Here is an 8100-nt window from a genome sequence, read left to right on the forward strand (position 1 = left end):
GTGCTGAGCAACCTAGATGTGAGAGGTTACCGACTGTACTACCTCCACCCCGATGGGAGCTAGGTGATTCTTATCCCCACAGTACTTCTTGCCAGCCAATAAGCAGTATGTGTGCCATATTTGGCTAAAATCAGTCCAGTTTCCGTCACCCGGCATGGATAGTGGACATTCTCAAGATGTTGATTCGTCCAGCCTATACCATCTGAGATGCTGATGGAATTGGGAGATTGCCAAACTGTGGTACAAAAAAAAATATTAATCTTGTCAGATACAGAGGGTGCTACAGATGTATGAATGGCAGAACATGGATGAGAATGAGGTCCACCAAGTCAACAGCTTACCTTCCAAATGTCGTGGATATATCTGCAAAATTAGAGTACTCAGGAAACATCATGTTAATGTGGTCTTCTGTCCACCATGCAAGTTTTAATTCTTGTATAAGGCAAACTGCATGTACTATTTAGAAGTGCATTGTGGAGCAACAGCAGTATACTTACACCCTCCAAACTAGGCAATTCTCTATTGTCAAACACTGTGTTTCTGCTGGTCATTAAATGAACTATAATGAATCAAAAATTGTTGCCATAATCGAAATTCCGGGACTCTATCATATGGAATCGATGGAAATACAACTACCTGAGAACTTGATTGGATCAAGACTGTGATTTCGTGTAACAACCTGTCATTGGGAATCTTCCAGTGCTGCATTGCTGTCTTTTTGTGAGTTCACTAAGTAAAGATGGTTGATCAGAAAATGATAGGGCAGTAGTAGAATTTTCTGTGCTCAAATATTGTCTGCATACCAAGTTAGAGTACACCAGGGTAGTTTACTTTCACCAATATACATCTGAAAATGGCCAGAAAACTTATGAACTCGAGTTGCTGTTATGCAGCAGTCCTTCCAAAATTGCAACTCTTATGTAGTGACTAAAGTTAGTCAGTTAGAATTAGGCATGCACATTTCTCAAAAGCTACCTCTGTAACTGACGCATAATTGTGCAGTGGCACTCAACCCATAGAAAGCAGGTTAAAATCCTAATGGTAGAAGAAATCATCACTATTATTCAACTGGCAAGGAGAAGTGATGGTGTAGAGTTTGTTACTACAAATCTCATTGCCACTGTCTGGAGTTAAATTCCAAATAATTCCACAGTGCATCACAAAACTGTAAACAGTGATCTCCATTAGATACGAATGTTAAGCTCAGTAGTCCCCTTGATCCAACACTACACTATACAATCAATCATCAGTTATCCACAGTCAGGGGGTGGGATCCCTGCTCAATGAAAAATGGTGAGACCTCACATCACACATTCGTGGCATACAGCCACGCTACAATTTGTGGCAGCACTTTCACCCCATTAATGCCCATGTTGCATTATTGCAAGACATACTATACACATCACTGAAAATTAAACTGTATACCTGGATGTGTAGGATATCGATAGCAAAATAAATAGTGATTTGATTGGTAGCACTAGATGCGGCCTGAAGAAGGTGTTCACATTGCTGTGCAAATAGCTCCGGGTCAAAGTGACTAATATTCTCAACATTCTTCAGGTAACTCAATATTCCATGTGGTATCTCTGAGAGTATTTAGGGCCCTATAGGCCTACACACCCATTTAAATTGAATAATGTCAAGCTTTCAAGTAAACTGTGCCAAAGAGCAGAGAAAATGGAACCTGTTTCAGGCAGAGAATTGCAGTTTGCACAGATAATTGCTCAGTTGACTACCTGCCATGACTCTGGTATGAGGGGTGCTTCTTGCATTAAAGAGCTATGGAGATCTACCTTAAGTCTGGAACCTAGAACACTCTCACTATAGTAATAACAGCAACCTATGACTGCCTTATACATAAGCTGATGGTAACTGATGTTTCCATGCGAAGGGGGAGGGGAAAGCCTATAACTTCTGCTTAACACATTGATCGCCGCACACTTAGTGATGAAATGTTTCACCACCCGGCCATACACACAGAGTTGGGCATGAGGCTCTGCTGTAGCTGCTGCCACCCACAAGGCATCAAGTGTGCAGTTCTGCTGTGAACACCAGGGACCACATGGCATTCAACATGCCAGTATTTTGAAATGTAAATTATACCAAAGAATTTGGGCTGCCAGAAACAAAGTGTACATTGCTTCACTATGTTATTTCAAGGACATGATGTTTCTTGTCAACCAAGAAATGTCAGACCAAAATGTGTCAACATTCCAAGAAGGCTGAGGATCGTGATTCCCTTCTGATCACACTGTTGTTTGATATCCTACCATTAGTACTAACATCAGCTAAGAGGATTACACTATGAATCACTAACAAAACAATGCAGTATGTACCTTTGTAAATGTAATTCATAGTCCCGGATCCTAGACATTGTGGAAATTACCATGCCGTGCGGAATTCCTCCACTTAGCCATTTCCATTGTTCTTCATCACGTGGAATCTGATGATACAAATTTAATAGATGTCAACATGTTGTATGTTTAGTTTCCAGGTTACACTTCATAAAATATAAGAAAATCTCTCTCCAAAGCATGAAATTGTAAAATAATACTAAACAGAGAATAACCAAATAGAATACTGTGTAAAGAAGTAAGTGCTGACCTGTCCTCAGTGTAATATCGTACTCTGCAGTAAAATGTCCCAATGCAGACTGAAAAACAATTTTTGGAAGGTGTTGGAGGGCGTTTGTGACACATCACTGCTCCAAAAACTGCCCCAACCAGTTGGGTTAAAAAAAAAAAAAAATAAAATAAAAAAATAAAAAATGATCCTATCTATGCACAATATCTTTCTATGGCTACATCATATCTACAGAAGGAAGATTTTTTTCTCTTCATCTAATAAATGAAGCATTATTGGATGCAAAACTGAAGAATTGAGCAGGGGGACATTAACATCCTCAACAACTCCAGTCAATCCATTGTCAAGCCAATCTTGGAACAATTACTCTATGTTCATGAAGGCACTGTCCATTTTTGTAACTATATTTCATTTCCTACTGTCAGTAAATTTCATTTAGTTGCAAAGATGCAAAATGGACAAGATGATGCTTACTCAAAGTTAAACAGTTTCTGAAGCTGAAGGACGCACACAATAAAACACTAATAATTTTCTGGAAACATTGTAAAGCTCTTTTAATACGCTCTTTTAATGGCTTAAATGTGTTTATTTTCACATGATGTGTTCTACAATTGTAATTGGTTGCCATTTGAAATGCACACTCACCTAGATATAGCCTTTCAAACCTTTGCATATTGTCAAACACATCTCTATTAAGATTTCTCCAAGTTCACATGCAGGTAAAGAGTTAAGGTCTTTCAAAGCTGCTTTCAGTTGCTAGGTATCAGAGTACAGCGGTGAGTTATGTTTGGTAGTATTGCCCCTCTGAACATTTAAAAAAATGTATTGTGATATAGAGCAACACATCAAATGTTTCTTTATTCGTTCTTAAATAGTTCTCATAGTCTTCAGCATCTGTTTCTCACAATTTGTTCAACATATAATTGCATGGCATTCTCCTTTACAAATATGGTCTACCTAAATACCAAGTGAGGTGGTGGAGTGATTAGCACACTAGACTCTCATTTGGGAGGGTTGTTGTACAAATGCTCCTTGAGTTATCCAGAGTTAAGTTTTCCATGATTTGTATAAATCATTTATGAGCTTGTGCTGCATCTCTTATTCTCACCAAACATCATTCCCATATAGTAAGTCTGTGTGAACTGTTTTGTTTTTCAGCTCTTCCAGTACATTATTCCATGCCTCTATTGGTTTGAGAAGCACGGTCCTGTTGGAGATGGTATGCCCTTGCGTTCCTTCAAACTGTTAACTGACGTACCCAGTCAGTTAAAGGGTGGCAATAGTTTAATGTGGGCTTAGAACTACATTTCAACTTTGCATTTTTCATGTAAACACATCATTGCCAGAGGTAAAAAACTCATTTTACTGACCAGAGACTGAATCGGGGATCTTGGGATTAGAAGTCTGCGACCTACTCATTGAGGCACCAAGCCACACTCCTCTCCATTATGAATTCTAATTTAGTATGGAATTATTTAACAGTCAAAACCCATACTTACAAACAAAGCAAGAGTGCCACAATAACTTCATGATGAGTGAACTTCTTCATAAGCTTGCAAGGGAAGATGTTTGCTCAAGCCCAGGCAGCCACTGAACTGGTTCAGCTCCAGGGGTAAATCACATTAGCATCTGACTCATGATGAACCAAAATTTCTCAATTTTCTGAAATAGATAATCGCTTCTATGATATAAAACTGACATGACACTAAAAGAAACAGAAAAACAGTATGTGTTTGCTGATTGTTGAAACAGTAGTGGCCATAATGAGGCTAACAAATACACAGACAGAAAATTTGCAAAGAACTTTACTCTGTTTTTCCTCACAATGTTACAAATATTGTTAAGATCTCTCATTTTCTCAGCTTGGTTGATAAATAGTATACTTCAGGTTGGAGTCCAAGCAGTGCGTATATGTATCAGCACATCTTGCAGCACCTGAAGATGAATTGATCGGTCATTGAAATATTATGCATAAAATGGAAACAACTCAGCTGGACACTTGGGAGGACACTATTAAATACTGTTAAGCCTCAATAGCTCAAGATTTTATTTGTCCTTTTCCTATTCAAATGTTATTCAGCTCTAATGTGGTTGTTATTGTGTTAGTCTTCTTTTCTTTAGATGATTTTTTTTTTTCCTTCCTGATTATCACTCCCAATAGCAGAAGCTTCGCATTGACAGCTGCCACATTTCTTAAGCATCCCCTCTCTTTCATTCTATCTCCTGAGTTCGCTCACATTCTTTTGTAAACTTGCACAGTGATTTATTGTATGCCCAGTTAATGTTTCAGTTTGATACCCATATTAAAGTTCATTAATTAAGCAAATTTAAGTTGCATAGGCTCATGTCAAAATGTGATGAGCCTGTCTCTGAATATCTCCAGTGAGTTTCAAGCTGTCCAAATAATTGTGCGTAAATAGTTACCAAATTCTTCATGAGTTGATAAACTGTTTTTGTTTCAGTGTGTGGGGTCAATATGGCTCCTATCCACTGAATTACAAAGTCTGCACATTATAAAACATACTGAAGATGTATTGCTTTTAATTAGAACACACAGTATTCTAGAAACAGCCAAGGACAGTGGTGCATTGGTTAAGTATGGCCATCCTTTTGGAGGGGAGGGGGGGGGGGGGGGGGGGAGAGATTGTGTTAAAATTTCTGTCCAACCACCCTGATTTAAGTTGCCTGTTGTTTCTTAAATTGCTTAAGGCAAGTTACGATACACATTATGTGAAAAGAACACAGCTAGGCCTAAACATTTTATTTATCCACGTCTGAGCGTAATCTACAATAATCCAGTTATCAACCCTTCCTTCAGTCTTAGTATATATAAATGCAATAAACAATTGGCCACACACACATCAAATGCTTCAGTGTCTGCCAGACTATAACTTTTCGCTATTTAATGGAATTGAGTGCACGTACATGAAATATATATGCATTTAAATTTAGGAAAAAAGATAAAAGAAAGTCTCAATTTATTTTTCCAAACAAACATTCACAAGCTAATGTCCTCTGTGAATGGATTTAACTTGCAAACTATGCAATACAATCTTGGCATCTGTTATCAGTCCAAGTTGTGTCAGTCCTCACTAATATGTTATCAAGCAGACTCCTTCACTTAACATTCCAGTAATTCCCTGGGCACCTTAGCCTCATAGATGAGATCGTGTGCAAACATCACACTGGCTCTGAGATTCAGCCGAAGCCAAAAAAGAGAAAAATGTACCCTTCATTTCACAACACAGTCTAACCTTAATTAGTTGCTGTGTTAGAAATTTGAATTCTATGAGTCATGTTTTGAAATGAGGCCGACATTAGTGAAAACCCATACCTCACAGAGTTGCAGAGATATCCAACCTTGTCACATATGCAAGGTATATGTAATCTTTCTAATGTGAAGGGGAAAGGGCAACTGAAACTAGTTGAATTCTTACAATAATGCCATGGACTTGTAAAGGAAGAGGTGTCCATGGCCATGAATATTTCAGTTCTGTGGTGCAAAATTTAAGTGGGGGTGTAATATCTGTAAGGGGGGGGGGGGGGGGGGGTGCTTGAAGACTGTCTGTTAAAGAATAGTTCTTGTTGGACAGCAGGCAAGAGCACTATTAGAGGAGTACTGGAATGGGTGAAAATTAACGTCTCCAACTGGGTACCCAGAACAAATGTGCTTTCAGATGGTGAAAAGATCCCAATACCTGGACAAGTGGAGAGACGGACCTGTTAGAGACAATCCTGGAGAAATCAAGTCATACTCCAATTTTGCCTTGATAATAAAGTGAGAAGCGGCAATATCTTTCCATGAGAATACAGATATTTTGAGAAGATAGTTGATACTAGAAAGTAGGAGTGTAGTAAAGAGAAATTGGCAGCCACAATGAACATTAACTGATTATTGGAGATGGGGAAGCCTATAAGAGAAGGCCAGGTCCAAGAAATTAGCAATAGACAGCTCGCTGGTTTCTTGGTAATCCACTTGTGAAGTTATTAGAAGGGGCTGGGAGGCCAATACTAGTAAACAGAAGTCAAGATGTCAGAAAAAGATGGACTTCTGGACACTGGTTTAACAAAAGGGTAGAAAGAAACATATTGAGACTTTTCCTGTAGTAAAAATGGAGCTAATAAGCAGGCTGACAATTATGCAGATGTATTGCCAAGTGGCAAATGAAGAGTAGATATGGAACATAGAGCTGGAATTAAGCTTTCATAGATAGTTGGCATCTATCTTTAAGCATCTGCCAGTTCAGTATTTCCAAGGCATTTTCCCATGGTTCCAACAAACTTCTGACCTTCTGTGCATACATTCGATATCTGCTGTTGGTCTTATTTGGTGTGGATCGTGCACTAGAGCAATATTCTACAGTGCGTCATATGGGTATTTTGTAATCAATCTCCTTTCATGACATTGCATTTTTTCAGTGTTCTACGAACGGACCGAAGTCTGCCACTGCTTCACCTTCGTCTGACGCCATGTCATTACTCCATTTCATATCCCTACAAATTGTTACACTCAAGTGTTTGTATGAATTGAATGATTCCTCTAGTACTAGAGGAATTAACCAGTCCCTGTAATTCTTGGTGCCAAGTGGAAGAATAGAGCCAAAGTAAGTCTTGACTTTAACAAGATAGCACAAGAGCAGGTGGGGGTGCTGAATTAATTTTCTTATGAAGTGAAGTGAAGTGAAGTGAAGAGAAGAGAAATGGACAGATACTAGGGCCAAGCTACAAGGATGAAATTATATTGTGGCAGGAAGAGAGTATAATTGAAAATGGAGAATAAGAATTTCAGAGGAAGAATAATTGCTGGAGATGTTTGGAACAGGAGGAAAAATAACCAAGAGCTAGAGATGACCATTTCAATACATTCTGGCACCCAGAGGAATAGTTTCACACCACCACATTAAGCTGAGTAGAGTGGAGTGTTACTCCAGAATAGCCATCCTACTCAGATGGAGGGAAGCAGGTAGCCAGGTAATCAAACAGATTTGATTCCTCTTGCAGCAATAGATGAAGATAATACGGAGGTGAGACTGATGTCAGGTGCAACAGAGCTGAATCACTACATCTGTGTGCAATGCTGCCAATGATGGGGATATCACTAAGAAATTCAAAGGAACCAAGTTCTTTTCTCCACAGATTTGACACAATGCTATTGGCAGGTGAGTGTAAATAAAAACCTCAACCACTTTTACATTCGGGTGGAGAGCTTACATATTTACATCCTTTTTTTTGGCCTTAATCTTTCAGTATTCTCCTTCATTTGAGCTCTAGATAAATTGCTGGGTCCTGAGATGAGAGACATTTAGTGTTGTGTAGGTGCTATTTTAGTGGCTTCTCATACTTTTGAAGAACATTATGAAGTAGTGCGAAAGTTAAGTTGGAGAATGGAGGCAGAGGAGATCAAGACAATTAAAATAAAGAAGTGCCATTTTATTAGAGAAGAAATCATGAGCAGGAGGCATCTGAGCTGATAAAGAACACCTCCAAGCCATTAGAAATTAGTAGCAAAGGTATATT

The sequence above is a fragment of the Schistocerca serialis genome, chromosome 2 (genome assembly GCF_023864345.2).
Source record: "Schistocerca serialis cubense isolate TAMUIC-IGC-003099 chromosome 2, iqSchSeri2.2, whole genome shotgun sequence".
In the NCBI taxonomy this organism is placed as follows: Eukaryota; Metazoa; Arthropoda; class Insecta; order Orthoptera; family Acrididae; genus Schistocerca; species Schistocerca serialis.